Raw genomic sequence first — 23,144 nt, forward strand, 5'->3', positions numbered from 1 at the left:
TTCCTGTTGCCACTCAATCCTTCCTCCCCAAATCCCTAACTTCACCCTCAAATTTCTCAAACGGGCTACGAGCAAGACAGCGGTGGTGCGGCGAGCAAGCCAGCGGTGGTGCAGCGGCGACGGCGACAAGTAGTGGTGCTCCGGCGACGACTCTCTCTCGCTTTGCGTATGCTCTCTCTCTCTCTCTCTCTCTCGGTCTCTGTATATATATATATAGATGAATGTCTATATATATAAATCTGTATATATATGCAATGTATATAAATCTATATATATATAAATCTGAAATCTGTCTATATATATATATATATAAATCTGTTTATCTGAAATCTGTCTATATATATATATATAAATCTGTCTATATATATATAAATCTGTCTATATATGTATAAATCAGTTAATCTTAATCTGAAATCTGTTTATTGTATTTAAATCTTAATTTTTTTTTATAAATCTGTTTATTGTATTTAAAATAATCTTAAATAACTGTTTATTGGTTTATTGGTTTATTGGTTTATATATCTGTTTATTATGGTTTATAAATCTATTTTATTGGTTTATAAATCTGTTTATTGTATATAAAATAATCTTAAATAATCAGATTTCAGAGATGTCTATATATATTTGTTTATTGGTTTATTTAAAATACAATAAACAGATTTCAGAGATGTCTATATAAATCTGTCTATATACACAATAATCTTAAAATACAGTACCATAATAAATCTGTTTATTATGATAGAATTTCTTTTTTTTTTTTTGTATTTTTGATATCTTACACATGTAATGGTTCGATTACAAATTTAAATTGCAAATGTTTAAATAAGTCATAAAAATATTTAAGAGAAAATAAAAAAAATACAAAAAAAAACAGGATTTTAACCCTTATAATAAAATAAATCTTAAATTTTTAATTTAATTAATTTAAACCTTAAATAGGAATTTTAGACATTTTGTTAATTTGCCAAATAGGATGTCGAGTGAATATTTATGTGTAGGTATTATATTTAGAGTTACTTTGGTGAGATATTCTTGTGGATGTGTACAGATGATGGATAAGAGTTTGATTGATTTGCCAAATAGGATGTCGAGTGAATACATTAATGGGATTGATGAATTCCTTGTGTTTGCCTACACCAATAGGGTTGAAGGTTCGATGATCAGTTGTCCGTGTAGGAAGTGTGAGAATCGATACTATTTTGTACGAGATGGTGTACGGGAGCATCTGATTTTGAATGGTTTTTTTAAAAAATACAAACATTGGATTAATCATGGGGAATCTTACATATCTCTGCATAGTAATCGAGAGAATGAAACATTAGCTAATTTAGACATTGGAGATGATATGATTGGAATGATACAAGGGGCTATGGGAAATCCACATCCCGGTACAAGTGTTGAGGGTGATGAACCACAGGGGCCTGATCCTCATGCATCTAAACCCCAGCTTGGTCCAAATGTAGAGACTGCAAAGTATTTCAAACTTCTTCAAGATGCACAAAGTGAATTGTATCCGGGTTGTCAGAAGTTCATATCTTTGTCATTCATTGTTCGACTTCTACATTTGAAGGTGCTTAATCAGTGGACGGACAAGTCTGTTGACATGTTGCTTGAGTTATTGAATGAGGCGTTTTCGTTGGATGTGAAACTCCCGGACTCATATTATAAAGCTCAAAAGGTCACAACAGATTTGGGCTTCACATATGAGACGTGGGATGCATGTCCCAACAGTTGCATGTTGTTTCGAAACGAGGACGCCAATCTTGATAAATGTGTCATATGCAACAGTTCTAGATGGAAATCAAATGGTGATGATGGTTCAAATGGTCCTAACACAGGTGGCAAACAAATAGCTGCAAAACAGATGAGGTATTTTCCTTTAAAGTTAAGGTTGCAGAGGTTGTTTATGTCATCCAAGACGGCCAAGTTAATGAGATGGCATGCAGAGGAACGAACTGATGATGGTGTCTTCAGGCATCCTGCTGACTCCCTTGCATGGAAAGATTTTGACCGTCGGAATATTGACTTTAGTAATGATTGCCGAAGTGTAAGGCTTGGCTTAGCATCTGATGGTTTTAACCCATTCAGGACGATGAACATAGTTCATAGCACTTGGCCTGTTGTGCTCATTCCATACAACTTGCCGCCATGGATGTGCATGAAGCAACCATTTCTAATTTTATCCGTGCTTATTGACGGCCCGAAAGGACCTGGTGACAAGATTGATGTTTATATGCAACTGTTGATTGAGGAGTTGAAAGAACTATGGAATGAGGGTGTGTCAACATTTGATGCATCAACAAATCAAATGTTTCAAATGCATGCAGCTTTACTGTGGACAATTAGTGATTTTTCTGCATACGCAAACTTGTCAGGATGGAGCACTAAAGGAGAATATGCATGTCCTTATTGCAATAAGGAAACTACATCGTGTTGGTTGAAGCATAGTAGGAAACAATCATACTTGGGTCATCGCAGATTTTTACCTACTGGCCATAAATTCCGGAAGGATAAAGTATCATTTGATGGTAGTCGGAAAGTCAGACTCAAACCAAAACTGTTGTCTGGAACTGAGATGTTGCTACAATTAGAATCTGAGGGTATTTTAACCCAATACAATAGGGATGACCTTAAGGAGAGGCATAGGAGACAGGTAGAGAGGGAGAAAGCTGGACATCGCACCCATAGTTGAAAGAAAAAGAGTATCTTTTATGAATTGCCATATTGGGAGCACAATCTAATAAGACACAACCTCGATGTGATGCATATAGAGAAGAATGTTTGTGACAATGTGTTGTGGACAATATTAGGGGTTGCGGGAAAATTGAAGGATGGTGTTAATGCTCGGCGTGATTTACAAGATATGAATATTAGAAAACCCCTACATTTGCAGTTAAGAGGGTCGAATAAAGCCTATTTACCACCAGCACAATTCACGATGACCAAGGATGAGAAAGATTTGTTCTTGAAAGTGTTGAAGGAAGTAAGAGTTCCCGACGGGTATTCATCCAATATATCACGTCGTGTGCGCTTACATGATAGAAGCATTGGGGGTCTTAAGAGCCACGATAGTCATAAAAACAATAATAGGCTTTTGCGACGGCACCAACACAGTCGCAAAAGCTGTGCAATTGGAATTTACAAGACACCTTTAGCGACGGTAACCGTTGCCGTCGCCAATACTTATAAGATGCCAGAGTTTTAGCGACGGTAATGTTGCCGTCTCAAAAACTCACTTTTAGCGACGGGAATTACGTGCCGTCGCGAAAACTGATTTTTTTTCCATTATTGGCGACAGGAAAAGTGCCGTCACAAAAAACACACCTTACCGTCGCAGAAACTAATGGCGACGGTACTTACCGTCGCTAAAGCTCTTTTGCAACCCCCTTTGTCGCGACCCCCCCTTACCGTCGCAAAAAGCCAAATTACCGTTGCAAAAAGTATTAGCGACGGCTTCTGGGGCATTTGCGACGGCTCTTTACCGTCGCAAAAAATGCCTTTTTTTGTAGTGTCTCACCTCTGATACAAACTTAAACTCTAATATAATACTAGATTTTTTTATGTTATGTAACAGTTATTGTGACATTTTCTGTCTAATTTTCAACATAAATTAATTTTAGGAGTACAGTGGGAAAAACTTGAAACATAATGGGTTAAAGTGAAAAAACAAACTTTAAGGGCCAAAGTGAGAAAGTAATCAAACATAAAAGGGGCAAAGTGTAATTTAACCAAGAAAAAGCATAACCTCACAATATTAAGAGACGAAATTGAAAATATTACAATTTTAGAGACCAAAATAGCATAAAACATATATTTTAAGATCATAGTTAACATTTGTATTTATTCCATCAATCATTTTAATTACTATTTTGAATTGGATCAATTTGGCTTAAATTAAAACTTTTAAAAATAAAATTGACAAATTTAAAATTTAAAGGACTAAAATAATATGAAACACATATCATAAAAACCATATCGTTAAAATCATAAGTGTAATTTATAGTTGAATATATATATATATATATATATATATGTTATTATATATATGTTGTCCACTATGATGGCCTTTGCATCATCCCCCTTTTATTGATGTCTCTTTCCGTTTCTTGTAAGGTTTTCTCTTATCAATAAAGTTTGTGTTGATAAAAAAGAAAAGAAAAGAGAGTAATTAAAGCAGAGAACAACCTAAGCTAGAAGCCTAGAACATGAAAATGAGAACTTCCTAACTATAAATGGCATTGTTTTCATTCCACCAAGCTTCTGATCCTTCTCCATCTTGTTGTTTATAAGCTCTTTATTCTCTTCCTCCCTAGTTGTAATTTCAGCCATGTTCTTCTCATCTAGAACCATCTTGTTCTCCATACAATATCACAAGGTGAGTTCAAAACACTCTATTTATGGGCAAATGGGGGCTGATTAGAGGACAAGAGAGTGAGTCACCGAAACAACAACAACAATAATAATATTAATAATAATTACAAATACATCTACTGAAATTTGATTAAAATACTAATTGTCCGAAATTACATCATATCTTTTAAAATTTTTATTCGCATAACAAATACAACTCCGGTTGGTAGCTCGAAATATCAGAGGGTCGAATGGCTCGAAATCCCAAAACGACGTCGTTTTAGGCTTTTTTTGTATTCTCTTACCGGTAAGAGAATATTTTCGACCCATTCGACCTTTCACTTTCGAGCTACCAGTCATTTTCCTAACAAATAATACATTTAATTAATCAATCATTAACTTAATTACCAGTTTTAAATCATGTCAATTATATATTTCAATTAACAATTATGGTAAATTCAGTATTGTATAAGAGGATAGTTGGAATTTTTATTTTCTTTTTCTGTCAACTATTTTAAATGATAAATTCTGATAATAAATTATTTATAATTTTTAAAACTTAAGAGATAATTTATACTTCAAATAAATTCAAAAGATATATTTATAATTTACTCTCACAATAATAATAAATAAAGCGAAATGATTGGGGACCTATGAATTGACTTCTTTGTCTTGCAATATGTGTCAAACGTTTTTTGGTTCAACGATAGAAAAAATTAAAAATCAATTGTATTTCTATAAAATATTTACAAGTTTATGAAAAAAATGTATAATTTTAATTATTAAAATTGATAAGATATTTCATTGATTTGCACAAAATGTTTTGGTGGCATCTCACTTCTTCCTTCCAAAACAATGTTGTTGGGAGTGTAACAAAAACTGAAATGAATTCTCAATGAATGAGTTAACTTGTGTTTACACAGCTTTATACATGATTGTTAGAATTCGTTATAATAAACTCTAACTCTCACTCTCTCTTCTAACTACCTTTCAGTTATATATTTATCTCTCTTATATTTATACAAATCTTTCTCACTCACTACAAGAATTTGTACTTTTGGTGACTAAATTTGGTGACTAAAAGAAATTTAATCGCCAAAAATATCACTTTTGGCAACTAAAAAATATATTAGTCGGCGTTGGTTTAGGATGTAGCTACTAAAATTTTTTAGTCGAGAAATATTACTTATTGGCGACTAAATTTATTTTTAGTCAGTAAAAATGTTACTTTTGGTGACTAAAAAGTACATTAGTCACCGTTTGTCTAAATTTTAGGCTACTAAATCCTTTTTCAGTCGTCGTATATTATTTTTTGCCAACAAAAGAAATGTTACTCACTAAAAAAGGGCATATTTTTATGGTTACTCTTTGGTGACCAAAAGATTTTGTCGGCAAATGTTACTTTTTTCTGACCAAAAGGAAAATTAGTCGCCAATAAGCGTTCATTTGCCGACAAACACCAAAATTAGTTGCCAAGGTTGAAAGCTTTTAGAGAAAAGCATTTTTTAGAGCACCAAATACCAAATTCATTTTTCCTGCCCCTTTCTCTGTTGTAGAAAACAACATTCAAACCACTAACACACATAGACTATCCTTCACCAAACCTCACTGAGAATCACCTCACCTCACCGCAGCCCACCGTACAGAGGACACCACCACTGCCACCGCCACCGTTGCAAATCACCACTACCACAGCCGCAGATCACAGGTTCTCTCTCTCTCTCTCTTTTTCGCGCGCGCGTGCGCGTGCGTGCGCGCGCGTGCTCTTACTCTCGTTTTGTCAGTGTGCGTGTCTCTCTCTCACTCACAGTCTCTCTCTTTCTATCTCTATGTATGTGCGTGTTTCTCTCCCTCTCTCTCTCTCTCTCTCCCCCTTCCTCTATTTTCCCTTTTTCTGACTCTTGATTTAGGGTTTTATATGCTTGATTCAGTTGAATTTCATGTTGATTTCTGAAATGGGTTTGGTTAAAGGACATTCTGCTCTATTTCCCTCTTTTCTGATTGTTGCTTTAGGGTTTTATATGCTTGACTCAGTTGAATTTCGTGTTGATTTCTGAAATGGGTTTGATTGAAGGACATTCCGGTCAGCTTACCATTCAATGTTGGCAAAACTTTTCCAACTGCCTGTAAAATTAGGGACAACACAAGCAAATCAATCCAAAAGCTTAACACCACAAAACCACGAAACATATACTACTAGAAGTAAACTAAAATTAACAAAATACAGAGTTCCCATCCAAGACAATGTCAAGGAATCAATCTGTACCAAATCAAATAAAATACAGGCAACAATTGTTACATCTATCAACAGTATCGGTGCATAATTCAATAACTACCTTGGCAGCTCCAGTGCTACTAGGAATAATGTTAAAGAAAACAGCTTTTCCACCTCTCCAGCCTTTGTTTGATGGCCCGCCAACAATCTTTTGGGTGGCTGCATAACAATTCAATAGAAAACACATTAAGATCAACATCACAATTCATAATTCAAAGCAGAAACATAACCAATTAACCATAAAAACAACCAAACAGCTAACCAGTAATGGAGTGAACAATGGTCATCAGACCATCAACAATGCCAGACTCATTCTTTTCCTGTTATTTCATGCAAGCTGTCTTGCTATTTTTGTTGGCCCTCTTTTTTGTCTATTCATTCTTCTGGAACATGGATTTTAGCTCTTATTTAATCAGTCTTTTGGGTTCCAAGGATCATATTAAGAATTTTTGTGGTGAAAGTTACAAATATTTGTGTAGTTTTTTTGTCATTTTGTGATAGAAGTTACGAATAATGAATGGTGAAGTTACGAATAGCGAATGGTGTACACTCCTAAAGTAAGTTACGAATCATTGTAGTTGGTATGAGGTAAATGTTACAAATCACTTGTGGTGAAAAATGTTATGAACCATTTTGATAAGAAAAATCGTAGCATATTGTGATGTATATTACTAATGTTGTGATCTTGTTAGATTATAGAGTGTATAGAGTGCACTTCTTTTTTCAAAAAAAAAAAAATTATACCGTTGGTTAACACTTTCAGGTCCATTTTCTAATCTCATTTGCGTCTATTGGGCCTTATCAGGTGTAGGCTTGACACCATTAGGATTATAAACAAGTTGAATAGAGTTTGAGCTGAGTGGTAAGTTATTTAATTTAATTTAAAATTTTAATGAGTTTTAAAATGAATTTAAGTTTGATTTATAGACTTAGCAGAGATACACAGGAGGCTTGTTTGGCTTGATACCTAATCATACTTTTCACATTTTGATTGTTCACCTATAACTTGGTCTTGTTGGGTATGTAGATCATTTGTTTATTCCAAGTTCATCTTCCAATCATGTTCTTGACTTTGAATTTCAAATTTATAGCCTTTTTTTTCGCACTTGATTTCTAACTATAATCTGCTATATGAACCATAATTTTCAATCTGCTAAATAATTTCGGGGCTAAATAAGTCCTTATTACCCATAGGTTTGATGTAAGGACATTCAATTTTGGGAATTTAAGCCAAAAAGGAAGCATTTACACCTTACACAAGTTTCCAATTTGATTGAAATTCCTTCAAAAATCTAACATCTCCCTTTTTGGGTATCCAAAACTTGTTAATGAATCAAAGGTTTAATCCGTTTGCCCTGTATCTTTGTTCCCATCACAATTAATTACATCCAAGTAAAAAAAAATATTTTCACTTTCTTGTTTCTAATCAAGGAACATAAATATATAACACAATCATTTCTTACATTTTTTAAAAGAAAACATGAAAAATAAGATGTTAGATTTAGAAAAGGCAGATCACAGAGACAGAGTACCATCACAGTGGACTGGTTTAGATATATAACAGAAAAATAACATGCTCTGGACATGAAGAGGAGGACATGAAGCTGGAAAGTCAATGCCATTATGTTTCTTTATGAACTAAAGACTAAACAATGTATTTCTATTTGTCACATTAAAAGCATTATTAAATAGTAAATATATTTTCTAAGTAGCCAAATTAACCAAAATGACACTTCTCTTTCTCTCTATATTCATTATGGACAAAGCAAGCCAAAGGATGCAAAAATTCTATCTTAGAGTGATGTTCTCCTAACCACCTATGGAGTTTTATCTTCAGAATTTTCAACAGAGGTGTCCTAAAGGGTTCTTGTTTGAATTTATGTCATATCTTTGAGCACATCTTGCTTAAGTAGCATGTACAGATAAAATCAATATAAATTTTTCTTTCATTCTTTAGTTTTACTTTGTAGAATGCTGAAGAAAACGGGGGACTTTACTTAGTGAGATGGTTTAGGGTGGTGCTTGACGAGGCACATACCATAAAATCTTCTAAGAGTCAAATTTCTATGGATGCAGCTACCCTTACTGTTGATCGTCGATGGTGTCTTACTGGTACTCCTATCTAGGTATATTAATATAATCAAATTATGGTGTTGTACTGAGATTATTATTTAGTTAACCGTCTTTTTCTTTGAACAATTTCTATTCTATGTCTTGTGGATTACCTTAACCATATGGGTAGTGTACAATTAGGACACATTCATTGTTTAGAAGTTTCATTCTTTTTTTTTTTCCTTCTTGTAATTTATACTTTGTTATGAACTAAAATAGAAAATCTTACGAGAATTTCTGTATTTACTAGTGTTTGGGGCTTATTGTCTGGTCTGCATTAACTGGTATAAGAACATTATTTGCCTCATTCACATTCCTTTTGAGAAGTTTTTTCATCATGTTTAAATTCTACACAATCTTGTATCAAACATTCTGATTGTAGTTTTCTACTTAAGTACATTGTGATTGTGGTTTCAACTCCTAGTTGCATATATATTTTTATTTCTTGACTTTAAGGAATTACATATTGATAAAACAGATATATGGAAACCCTAAAACTAGGAACATTTTACGAAATATGATAGCATGGAAAAAAAACCAATTTCATTTGGATTTTGAGTAAAAACTCTATTTGATATGAACTCCAATGGCAAAAACCAATTTTCTTTTTAAAAATTCTCATCGTATCACAAGAATGGAAGTTCGCTAAATGATAAACTTCAAACGAAGCAAATCTAGACTTTGAATTGAACATTTGAGTCAAGATTTAAGTCTCCCTTCATTTGGATATTTAGAGTCAAAAAACCCATAAACTAAGTCGAAAAAGGGCGTTGGAGAGGGGGCAAAAACGTAAAATAGCCCCCAAACTGGTCTAGGGATGTCACGGGACAGGTTCTTCATGACAAACAGGACTTGTGGTGTCAGACGGCATGCAATTAGCATATGGAGGTTGGGAGTTAGAGTGAAAACACCTAAAACTTAGTCAAAAAAGAGCGTTCGAGGGAGGGGGGCGAAAATGCAAAACAACCCCTAAACCACTCTATTGATGTCACGGGCAACTTCCTCATGACATATAGGACCTGAGAGGACAGACGACATGTAATTAGCATACGTAAGTTGGGAGTTAGAGTGAAAAACGCCTAAAGCCTAGTTGAAAAAGAGTGTTTAGAGGGCGAAAATGCAACAAAACCCCTGAACCACTATATAGAATTCACGGGTAGCTTCCTCGTGACAAATAGGACCTTTGGGGATAGACGGCATGTAATTAGCATGCATAGGTTGGGAGTTAGAGTCGAAAATGCCTTAAACTTAGTCGAAAAATGGTGTTCAGAGGGCGAAAATACAAAACAGCCCCGAACCACTCTATGGATGTAACGGGCAGCTTCCTTGTGACAAATAGGACTTGTGGGGATAGATGGCATGTAATTAGTACACATAGGTTGGGAGTTAAGAGTCGAAAATGCCTTAAACTTAGTCGAAAAAAAGTGTTCGGGGAGCGAAAATACAAAACAACCCCGAACCAGTCTATGGATGTCACATTTTGCAAATTAAACAAACAACTACTAGTAATGCAACACATAAAATAGGTAATGAAGAAATCGAAGTCTAATTTTTCAATTGTAAAAAACCAACATGACTGAGCGTTTGGAAATTCCTTTTCAAAATCCAACAAAGATGTTGTCTGAATCCAATAATAGTGAATCATGACTAAGCTAAGCTGAGGCTTCATTAGTTAGAAAGTAAGAAATAATTAGCTCTCTGGATCAAATTCACATGCATAGAGAATACTATAAGCACAACAAATGATTTCCAACCAAATAAATGAGGATAAAATACACTTGCACCTGATTAATACTCAAACCTCTGAAGAAGATGAATAGTTTAATTCATTCACCATAACCTTTAATGTTTTTGCCTCAAACTATCAAGTTCTGCATGGATTTATGGTACTAATGGGTGCAATTTTTTTTTTTTTTTTTTTTTTTGTAGATGGCTTTTGACGTGGACTTGTGGATATTCCATTTTTTGTGCACGGAGGACAATTTACACTTTTGTACAATCCCACTATTTTGTTGTCCTTTACTTTTGTACGTATTAGTATTAATCATACAGATAACTTTTGGCATGGTACAGATTACTTTTGACATCGAATGGATAATTATTGGTGTAGTATATAGATTACCTTTTGTCGTGTAATTTTTATCACGCCAAATGGTCATTTGGCATGGTAGTGAATATATTGTGTACAGAGGACATGGTTTTCATATGATTCTATGTTTTGTATGGAATTATTATTTTAGGTTGGAATATACATGGTTTGTATGGAATTTGACATTAAAAGTTTTTCCATTTTGGAGGGTTGGAAGTGAAAATGGATGCGGATTGTGGAATGGTTGATAATATATGTATTGTATTGTTTTGTTTATATACGTGATACAGGTTGCATGGAATACATACACGCTGTGGACTAATTAATTTTAAAAAAATACAAAATGATGTTTTTGGCGACTAAACAATTGGTAGTTAAAAAGGAAGAAAATAATTTTAGCGACTAAAATTTTAGTAGCTAAAAAAAATTAAAAAATAAAAAATAAAAAAAAAATTGGCAACTAAATATTTAGTAGCCAAGAGAAATCAAACTTTAAGCGACTAAGACATTAGTCGCTAAAAAAAAATAAAAATAAATAAATTGTTGACTAAATATTTTGTAGCCAAAAGAAATCAAATTTTAGGTGACTAAAACATTAGTAGCTAAAAATAAAAATTAAACAAAAAATATTTTTGGCAACTAAATATTTAGGGGCCAAAAAAAAAAAAGAGTTTCAGGCAACTAAAACATTTAGTGGCTAAAAAAATTAAGATGAACAAAAAAAAAAATTTGACGACTAAATATTTAGTCGCCTAAATAATATAAGTTTTTGGCAAGAAAAAGCTTTAGTCACTAAAAATGAGCTATTAATTTTATTTAAAAGCTTTTGGCGACTAAAATATTAGTCGCCAATTGTAGACTTTTGGCGACTAAATATTTTTTGGTTGCCAATTACCTATCCCGACAATCATTCAACGACCAATTTGGCAACTACAAATTTTAGTCAGTAAAAATTTTCGACGACTAAAAAAGAACTTTTGACGACTAAAAATTTAGTTGCCAAAAGTGCCATTTGTTGTAGTGACTCTCTTGCTGACATAAGCACTGTGGCTGTAGCTACATTTCTTCTTGATTATATGTCTTCAATTTTGGCTTGAGTTGCTCCAAAGCTTGTGGCTTCAGCTGAGCAATTGAACATATTTTCTTCAATGGCTAAGTGATCTTATCATCCCCTCTCATACTGATGGCACCCGACAGGACCATAAGTTTGTCCTTAAGATAATGGAATCGTGAAGAAGTTAAGGGCCTGGTAAAAATATCAGCTGCCACGCCCCCAAAATATAATACAACAATCTATTTCATAAGATCTATGAATATAATAAAATAATCTACGTCATTCATTAGAGTTTCTATTACAAAAAGGAAATTACATGCATTATACATTCATAAACATTCATTCTGAATCTACAGCATGTAATTCAAATTAATGATAACAAAATAAGTGCCCTATGGGCTTACCTCTTTCCAACATATCACTTGGTTACAACAAAAGAAAGCGTCTTAAGCTCTATACATGTTAAGCCCTTGGCTTGAATAAACACTTAACACAAAAGGAACAAAATATAGCCTTCAGCCCCATCCTCCCAAGCTATGACCTTGGAGGTTGCATGTCACCTCCACTTGAAAATGGTTTCCCAAGTAGGGTGAGCCAAAACCCAATGGAGATATACTAACACAATATATGAAATTTAACTAAGATATAAGCATCAAGTAAATGTTCAACACTTAAGACCAATTTACATCTTTTTCACGACCAATCAATATCGACATCTACATCTCAATCTGTTTCAGTTCATTTATTCAAACCAACTCATAGGTACAGTTTTGTGTTATCCAAATCGGCACCCATATACATATAAGATTTCGGGACTTTCACCCTGGACACTCCGGCCAACTTAATTTTAAATGGAGTCTATCTCCTATCTCCTCCCAAACAATGGAGTACGTCCCATATCTCCTCCTAAACAATGATACATGTACAATGTATTTCAGAACATCCCATATACAATGACTACCAAAATTCACATATTCAACACTTCAATCAAACTGTCATATTCAATGACATATTTCATATGATTAGTTTCAATTTACCTAATCCTCATGCAGTGTCTACAACAAACATAGCTATCATCCATTGATAGCCAAAACATATATTTCTAAACAGATAAACAATCTATCAAACAGATAATTTATCAAATTTTTCATAGGCGAGTGATTTATCAAATCCAACTACACCATTTATTCACATATCCTTCAAATTTCATATTTCCCATATCAATTTCATTATTTATACAAAATAATTATTTAACACAAATTAGGGCAATTTTTCCCTATTTTCAAATATCAAATTCCAAGTCCAAATTTCACCAATTATATTCAAGTAACATCATATTCATGACTTAACATACATACATGGAGCCCAATGTAGAATACTGTAACAGCCCTCATACTGTTTACCGATTAATGACTAATTATGACTGATAATTGGACTGATTAAAGTACTGAACTGACTGACTGGAATCTGGAATTAATTGACTGAGTCTATCTGTTTAATTGTGCATCTATCTGTTTGATTGATTATTTGATCTGTTCGTGTTTTACGTTTAAACTGCTAATTGAAGGCCTTGTCAGTGGCCGAACCGGGAATTGATTGATATTTTAGGATCCTCATAATTAATGTGATTTTATGGTATAATTATCTGAAAACTGATTAGGTATGATTAAATTAGATTAATGGTGTTAAATTACATGAACTGGACTTATTACCAAATTGCCACCCTTAGTGGCCCACTCAATATAACACATTAGAGCCCTTGCATGCTTGAATCATGAATCAAAACATTTCATTAGTTCCTTCTCCTTGTTCAACCGGCCTTAGAGAGAGAGGAAGGGAGAGAGTTGAATTGTTCTAGTGAATTGGCTTGAATTGCTTGGAATTGAAGTGCAAATTGTCAAATTGGACACCTAAACCTTGAACACAAGACTAAGGTAGGACATTCATCTTCTTGTTGTTGTCATAGACTTGATTCTTGCATGATTCATGCTTCATTTGTAGAGTTAAGCCATGTTTTAGTTCATACATGTAGGATTAGAACATAATTCATGTATGCATGTTTGAATTGATGAGTTTGAGTTGAATCCATGGTGAAATGGAACATGCATGTTCATAATTTTGTAATGGTCCATGTTTTCAACTTGTTTTTGGATCAATTGGCTCCTTAGAGCATCAGATTGGAACTTCCAAATGATTTGAATTCATGCATGTTTGCGTGTTCATATTGTTCATGAAATTGGTTTGAAATTGAGTTTGAATTAAACACCCTTGGGCCTTGATTTCTCAAAATTGAGCTTTGAACTAGGATATTCTATGTGTTTATAAATGTTTTCCAGAAAATGGGCCCAAGAGGATTGGTTTTGATGCATTTGAATGTGAGTTTGAGCTTGGAGGTGCAATCTGGAATTCCCAGATTCTGCACTTCCGCTCGAGCGGGGGAAGTGCCGCTCGAGCATGGAATCCGAGCATCCAGTATCTCTGTACTGTTTTACAGTCCGCTCGAGCGGAGGATTGGGCGCTCGAGCGGAGTCATGTCTCAAGCTCGAGCGGGCATCGAGCGGAGATTTCACCCATCCAGTACTTTTACAGTACGCTCGAGCGGGAAAGTTGACGCTCGAGCGTGTACCTTTGTTTCATGACCGCTCGAGCGGGGAAACCTGCGCTCGAGCGGGACTCTGTTTTTCTGAAAATCTTGAAACAGTCTTCTGATCACATCTTTGCATCCTCATTCCATTCTAGGCATTCTTAGGCCTAGTTTAAGACATCTTGTTGAGGATAGATGTAGAACACACCGAGGCATTAGGGGTTAAATTATGTTATCTCCCAACTGTGTAGCTTAGTGTGTGTTCAATCTATTAACTGTGTAGGGTTGGCGACTGGAGAGGCGCGCTCTAGCATACTGTAGCCCAAACTCTGTGAGTAACAACTGTGTAAAGATATGTTCAAAATGATTATCTTCTGAACAATTGAACTGTACTGCTTTCTGAACTGTTACTGTTAATTGAATGAATGTATGTCCTCTATTCTGAACTGTATTGTGGTATCCTTAGCAACTACTGTTACTGACTATTACTGTTACAGAGATCTCTGTCGGTTCCCTCGTGGAACCACTACTGTTTACTGATTGATGGCCATCATTACTGTTCGGTCTTTAAGACCTACTGTTTACTGCTAGGCTAATGGATGTACCACATATGATTGAATAACTGTTCTGACTGAAAGACTGAAGTATTGTTTAATGAACTGATTTCATTACTGTAAGGACATTTCATTCTTAACCTCCTTACACATTATGTTATTCACTGGGCTTTAGCTCACTGTTTATATATATATGTAGGTGCTCAGCCACCAGATCGGAGCTAGGAGCGCGGGTTAGACTCCAGTTTTGTCAAGCCAGCCTTTGTGCCTCACTGCGAGGTTCCGAGTTGCCATGCTATGGCTTTGGGGTGTCTTGTTTTTCCCCCGTCTGTCTCCGTACTGTTTGGTTTACTGTATAGACTGTCAGCTACTAACTGTACTGTTATCAAGGGATTTGGTCCCTGTACTGTGTGACTGTAAATTTTGCATAAACTGTACTGTTTGTATATGTGAATGCTTGAAAAAAATCTTTTTGGCATACAGACTGTCACAGCTCAATGGACATTATTTATTTACTGTTTTGGCTTCCACCAGGCCCTGTACTCTGTTTTACTATACTACTGTTTTGCAGGCCTTCGGTAATCTCGGATTACTGGCCGGTTACGGTCCTAAACCCATAGGGCCGGGTTTGGGTCGTGACAAATACCCCTCTTTCAAAATTTAACCCCAAACCCTAACTTCACCCAAATCCTTTCAAATCCCACCATTTACACAAAATGACAAGTATCTAGGTTAAAATCCATAACAAGGTGGAGAATATCCCTACCTCAAGTGTAGAAGCTCAACGGAGATGAAGGAGAAACTCAAATGTGCCCAAACTCAATTTTGCTAGGATCAAGATGAAGCCCCCAAGATGCTCTAACTCTTTATTAAAGACAGTAGAGTAGAGAGACTCTTAGATCATAGGGTATTTGTAGAGAGAGAGGGTGCCGGATTAGGGTTTTTGAGTGAAAAGAGATACAACAAAAATGCTCAGCTGTGAACTGATATACGCAACCCTTGCTCGAGCGAAGGAGTTATCGCTCGAGCGACCAGACACAACAAGTAACCTCGCTCGAGCTCAAGAAGCATTGCTCGAGCATAGAATGCAAAGCTTCAGAAGGTTCACAGACGCACACGCTCGCTCAAGCGCAGGAAGCCTCGCTCGAGCGAAGAACTTTTACCTTCCCAGAAATTCTGCCTCTGGGAAAGAAACCTGGGGACTTTCAATTCTCGCTCGAGCGCAAGAAGCCTCGTTCGAGCGAAGAGGCAAATTCCATAAGGCTCGCTTGAGTGCAAAAAGTTTCGCTCGAGCGAAGAGGCCAAAATTTGGGCAACAACAATCTACGCCAAATAACAACCAACCAGTTTTAAACATGCCTAGCACGTTCCAAAACTTAAATTCAAAGAGTTGGAGGAGGGGAACAAGACATAGACACAATAATCAACCATGGAACCCGAGTCCGGAATATAATAAAGGTCGGGTCAAAATCGGGATCGCTATAACCTCCCCCCTTAAAGAATTTCATCCCTGAAATTTTAGTATAAGTTTCAAAACCACGGTTGCCCAATTTTCAAAACGATCACAATTCAATTTTTATCATCAGGACCCACCCACTGGCCATTCAATCCCTTCACAAGAGAACAAATCCACAATATATAGTTCAACATATATCACCAATATGTATCTTTCGAAATTTAACTAACTTCAACACACATATCTCATGTTTCCAAAACATATTCAATGTTTATGATAAGCTTGAGTTTTCAAAACATATACAATGTTCAAATCAACTTGCGTTTCCGACACATATTTAACATATACAATGCCTTCATAATCCAAAACATATACAATGTTTTTATAGTTCATAAACAACACTAAAATTTGAACATATACTCAAACATCAACGAATAAGTCCGGATATTTCCCTCGGCCTTGCAATTCACGTTTCCAAGTTGCTTCCTCAACCTCGTGATGTTTCCACAATACTTTGATCATGGGAATTGTCTTGCGTTGCAAGGCTTGGCCCCGTCTATCCAAGACTCTGACCGGTCTCTCCTCATACGAGGCATACACATCTACCTCTAAGTCGGTCCAATCCAACATGTGTGACGGATTCGGCTCATACTTCCGAAGCATACTAATATGAAACATGTCATGCATTCCAGAAAGTTGTGGTGGCAACACCAAACAATAGGCGACCTCCCCAATTCACTCAAGGATCTCAAAAGGACCTATAAACCGAGGGGACAACTTCCCACTCTTCCCAAATCTCATAAGACCCCGCCTAGGTGATATTTTCAAAAAGACGTGATCACCTACCTCGAAAGACAAAGGTCTCCTCCTACGGTCGGCATAACTCCTTTGGCGACTCTAGGCTGTAACCAACCTCTTACAGATAAGTGCAAATTTCTTCGTCATTTCCCGAGCTAACTCTGGACCTAACAAAGGTGCATCACCTTCCTCAGCCCAACACACTAGAGATCTACATGGTCGGCCATACAAGGCCTCAAACGGTGCTATCTTAATACTTGATTGGAAACTGTTATTGTAGGCAAATTCCACTAACGGTAAGTTTCTCTCCCACGACCCTTTAAAATCAAGGACACAACCTCGCAACATATCCTCAAGGATCTGAATGGTATACTTGGACTACTCGTCAGTCTAAGGATGATACGCAGTACTAAAAGTCAATTTAGTGCCCAAGGCACTCTACAAGCTCTGCCACAACCAAGTAATAAAACGTGGATCTCTATCCGAGACGATCATCACGGGACCCTTTGCAACCTCACTATATCCCTAATATACAAATCAACAAGATAGTCTACATAATCACTCACGCACATAGGAATAAAATGCGCCGACTTGGTCAACTGGTCAACTACCACCTAAATGGCATCACTACCCCATTGAGTCCTCGGAAGGCCCACAACAAAATCCATTGTGACATGCTTCCATTTTCACTCAGCTATAGGCAAGGGTTATAACAAACCCGCAGGCCTCTGATGCTCGACCTTCACTTGCTGATAGGTAAGGCATTTCGACACAAACACGGCCACATCTTTCTTCATACCCCTCCACCAAAACTGGCGACTAAGGTCATGATACATCTTTGTACCTCCCGGATGCACTACAAGCGTGAATGGTGAAACTCTCAGAGTACATCCTCTCGGCAAGACTCCGGCACAAACAAACGGTCACGGTATCTCACACTCAGATCGGGATACACAGCCAAACCCTTTTCTACCTTCCCACTGGAGATCTTCTCCCAGAGGGATTCTACCCCAAGGTCATCCTTCTGTGCTTCTAACACTCGGTTCACAAGTGTAGGTTGTGCAACCACTGAAAACAAGGCTACAGACTCAACAGACTTGCCTAGATACAAGTTAAACTCCCCAAGAGCACCCAACATCTCCCATTCCCGGAAGGCAATACGAACCATGCTGCTGATTGATTTCCTACTCAAGGCGTCGGCCACTATATTGGCCTTCCCCGGATGGTAATGTAACTCAAAGTCATAATCTTCTATAAATTACATCCACCTTCTCTACCTCAAATTTAAGTCTTTCTGTGTAAACAGATACGTCAGACTCTTATGATCAGAAAACACCTTAAATCTCTTACCATACAGATAGTGCCTCTAAATCTTCAAGGCAAAAATCACGGCTGCAAACTCTTAGTCGTGAGTAGGATAATTCCGCTCGTGGGTTTTCAACTGTCGCGAGCCATAGGCTACTGCCGCGAGCCATAGGCTATTACCTTCCTTCCTTGCATCAATACACAATCCAAACCTTCCCGTGAAGCATCACAATACACCAAATAGCCCAAACCCCTCTCCAGAATAATCAAGACTGGAGCGGTGGTAAGTCTAACCTTAAGTTCTTGGAATGACTTTTCACAAGTCTCACTCTACACAAATTTGACCCCTTTCCTTGTCAATCTAGTTAAAGGTGATGTTAATCTGGAGAAATCCTTCACAAACTGACGATAATACCCAGCCAAACCCAAGAAACTACGGATCTCAAAAGCATTCTTAGGCTGTGCCCAATCCTGTACTACCTCTATCTTGGATGAATCTACAGTCACCCCTCCCGGATACCACATAGCCTAAAAACTCAACTTCTTTTAGCCAAAACTCACATTTCCCAAACTTAGCGTATAGCTATGGGCTCTAAGCAACTCAAGCACCACTCGCAAGTGTTCCTCGTAATCCTTCTCAGAAAGTGAGTAAATCAAAATGTCACCCACAAAGACGACTACAAAGCGGACTAATAAACTCTCAGAAGATTCGGTTTATCAAGTCCATAAACACAACTGGGGCATTAGTTAGCCCAAAATGCATAACAAGAAACTCATAGTGGCCATACCGCGTACGGAATGTTGTTTTCGGGATATCCTCCTCTCTAACCCTCAACTGATGATAGCCCGATCTTAGGTCTATCTTGGAAAAACAACGTGACCCTTTCAAGTGTGGTGGCCGACCAAAAAAGGTGGCCCAAAGACCAAGAAAGTCAGTTGTCAGACCAGAAAAGTGGCCTCCAAGGGGAAATACTGGTCTCCCACCCTTGTACCACGTTTCAAACAAGGAAAACAAGGTTTGTACCAAAAACAAACCAAAACGATGCAAGACAAAAATTTGGGAGGCAAAGCACACAGCCAGAAGCCTCGAAAATCAGTCTACTGGCACCAAAAGTGGTCTCCCAAACCACAGTGTCCCTCCAAGCAGAGGCAACAAGGTGTGGTTCAAAAACCACGCCAAACGGAGAACATTAAGCGATCCCGAGCCAAGGCGCGCGGCCAAAGGCTTCGAAAATCGGAAACTAGTCTCCAAACGAGAAAAGTGGTCTACAACCACAAAAGGATGGTCTACCAAACCACTTCCTCCCTCTAGGGAAGAGAAACAAGGCCTGGTCCGCAAACTGAGCCAAAGCACAAAGAGTCCAGAGACCCGAAGGCAAGGCTCTCAGCCAAAACTCTGAAAACTCGAAACGAGCACAACATGAACTATCACCGAGCGCTCAATCGATGACGTCTGAGTCTTAAGGTCGGTAAAAAATGGGGTGTCTATGGTTTCCCCTCTTTGACAGAACTCGGAAGTCATAAGTGACGGGAGTGAATGGCAAAGCCCAGAGACGACCCATTTTTGACAAGCCCGAAGACTTAGACAAACAGGCAAGATGATAAAGAGATGCACTCGCAGGCTGGGGCAAAATACAAAAAACATGCACAAAGCCGAACATAACTTATGATCATGCAAAGTAGGCTGTAACGAAGCAATTATGCAAAATAAATGCAACAGTTTAAGCGAGCAAATACAAATCAAACTACATTACATGCAGAAAGGATGTACGAGAATTATACAATTCTCGCTACGTCTCATGCGGAGAACATACAATACCGTCTGGTCGCACCAGTCTCAAATGAACCTTACATACAATATCTTCTGGTCGCTCCAGCTTCAAATGAACCGTACATACAATATCGTGCCTGCAAAAGAAAGAAACTTAACAGGTACAATATAGTTAGAATCACATGCTCAACATTACATCCAGATGCAATTCCAATGTGAGATAAACGCGTGCATACACAATGCCGATGGAAACATGCATAGCAATGTAAGTAAAAAGTGCATGACAACGCAAGTGAAACAAGCATAACAATGCAAGTGAAAAGTGCACATAACAACGCAAGTATTGTGCATGACAATGCAAGCAAGTGAGGTGCATAATGATGCAACTATATGAGCGCATAACAAAGCGAGCAAAATGTGTGTGACAACACAAATAGAGTGCATAACAATGCTAGCAAATGGTGTGTGTAACAATGCGACGAGTAGTGTGCATAACAACGCGGGCGAAAGAGGTGCATAACAATGCAAGCAAAGCGTGCGTGACAACGCAGGTGAAATGCATAACAATGCCAGAGGAATGCGCATAACAAATGCATTTTAGTGAAACTTCAAAAGCATGTTTGAAACAAAACACTGAAAAATGAGATACAAGTCTTAACGCGAGTAATTCAACCTGAACCTCCGAGTTACCTCTCAGAGGGGTCACAAAGTACCCAAAAGGATACACCTTGCATCTTGACGAGTAATTGATGAGCCACGCATCAAAGACTTGAATTGAAGTTCCCGCGAGGACGATTTCGCGCTGAAAAGTGTACTTTTCTTGCACTCTCTCGAGGGTCGAGGACCCCGATCATCACCAAAACACACAGGGAGAACAATGGAGCCCTGAAGATCATCTAGGAGGGTGACCGACCACCTAGAAAGCTAGCCGACCAGTTGTTGACCACCTAAGTAGTCGGCCGGCCAGAAAAACTGGTCGGCTGACCAGTTTACTGAAACAGGGAGAGTTTTGTCTTTTTATGCTCGGTTCTTTAAGTACACAACTCCAAAACACTTTGTATCACACCTCCAAGGCAAAAATACATTTCTCTTTGCTCCTAGACCCATTTTCCTCTCAGATCTACCCTTTATACGCGTTTTCCAATGCTCCACATGAAGTTGTTTCGCAAAAACTTTTGATTCTCTTCGTTTTGAACCGATTAAAAATTGTTTTCGAAGCTTCTTTCTTCATTTTCACCACTTGAGGTATGTTTGTCTCGAAGTTTAGCACCTTTTCCCGGGCGCTGACTTTTGTTGACTTTTTCTCTTTCCGAGAGTTGACTTTTGTTGACTTTTTGCAATTTTTGCTCATTTCGCTCATTTTTGCTCATTTTTGCATTTTTTCTCAGATGGCTGGTCACATTCGCCATGGTGGAGGTCCCCCACAGGTAGAGGATGAGCCCGACATTATACCATTGCCTCTGAGGGTTCGGCCATTCGACCCCAAGAGGTACCACACGCAGGAGCATATCCTTCCTCCGAGTACTTTCCACCATTTCACCGACTTCGTGCGACGGACGCCCGCAGATTTATTGCTACGGGAGCCTGAGTATCATCTATCTCATCATGCGCGAGAGGTATGCACTTCACTTTTACGTTCTCTGCGAAGTAGTTTGCATTTCTTGCACATTTCTTTTGCTTTCGCTATGTACTTCATTTGCTCGTTCTGAACACAACTTGCACACAACATTTCTGCTCATTTTTTAACACAACTTGCACACAGCATTTCTGCCCATTCTTGAACACAACTTGCACACAGCATCCGATTCATAAGGTACACAGCTCTCAGCATAACACTTTGCTCACTTGGCACACGGCTCACAACACAAAACTTTGTTCACTTTGCACGCAGCACTTAACACAAAACTTTGTTCACTTTGCACGCAGCTCTTTTGGGCACACAGCTCATTTTGGGTGCACAGCTCATTTTGGGCACATAGCTCATTTTGGGCACGCAACTTATTTTGGGCGCACAACTCATTTTGGGTGCACAGCTCATTTTGGGCACACAGCTCATTTTGGGCACACAGTTCATTTTGAGCACACAGCTCATTTTGAACACGCAGTTCATTTTGGGCACACAACTCTTTTTGGGCACACAGCACTTTTTGGGCACCCAGCTCTTTTTGGGCACCCAACTCTTTTTGGGCACGCAGCTCATTTTGGGCACGCAGCTCATTTTGGGCGCACAGCTCATTTTAGGCACGCAGCTCATTACATAGTATTCTGCTCAATCTGAACACACAGTTCATAACACAGTATATGCTCAATCTAAACACACAGTTCATAACGCAGCTTTTTCTCAATCTAAACACACAGTCCATAACGCAGTTTTTGCTCAATCTGAACACACAGTCCATAACGTAGTTTTTGGCTCAATCTGAACACACAGTTCATAACGCAGTTTTTGCTCAATCTGAACACATAGTTCATAACGCAGTTTTTGCTTAATCTAAACACACAGTCCATAACGCAGTTTTTGCTCAATCTGAACACACAGTTCCTAACGCAGTTTTTGCTCAATCTGAACACACAGTTCATAATGCAGTTTTTTGCTCAATCTGAACACACAGTTCATAACGCAATTTTTGCTCAATCTGAACACACAGTTCATAACGCAATTTTTTGCTCAATCTGAACAAACAGTTCATAACGCAGTTTTTTTTGCTCAATCTAAACACACAGTTCATAACGCAGTTTTTGCTCAATCTGAACACACAGTTCATAACACAGCATTCCTTTAATTTGTACATAGCT

General features: G+C 37.5%; 1 long non-coding RNA gene across 1 annotated transcript; it reads left to right on the forward strand.

The window, feature by feature from the left end:
• Window positions 1–5,826: 5,826 nt before the first annotated feature.
• On the forward strand, window positions 5,827–11,017 carry LOC145804155 (uncharacterized). The gene is made up of 2 exons (XR_014345776.1): window positions 5,827–6,058; window positions 10,667–11,017. It is a non-coding gene; the product is annotated as an uncharacterized LOC145804155 (long non-coding RNA).
• Window positions 11,018–23,144: the final 12,127 nt, after the last annotated feature.

This window comes from Camellia sinensis, chromosome 12 (genome assembly GCF_055761805.1).
Source record: "Camellia sinensis isolate YWXY chromosome 12, ASM5576180v1, whole genome shotgun sequence".
Taxonomy (NCBI): Eukaryota; Viridiplantae; Streptophyta; class Magnoliopsida; order Ericales; family Theaceae; genus Camellia; species Camellia sinensis.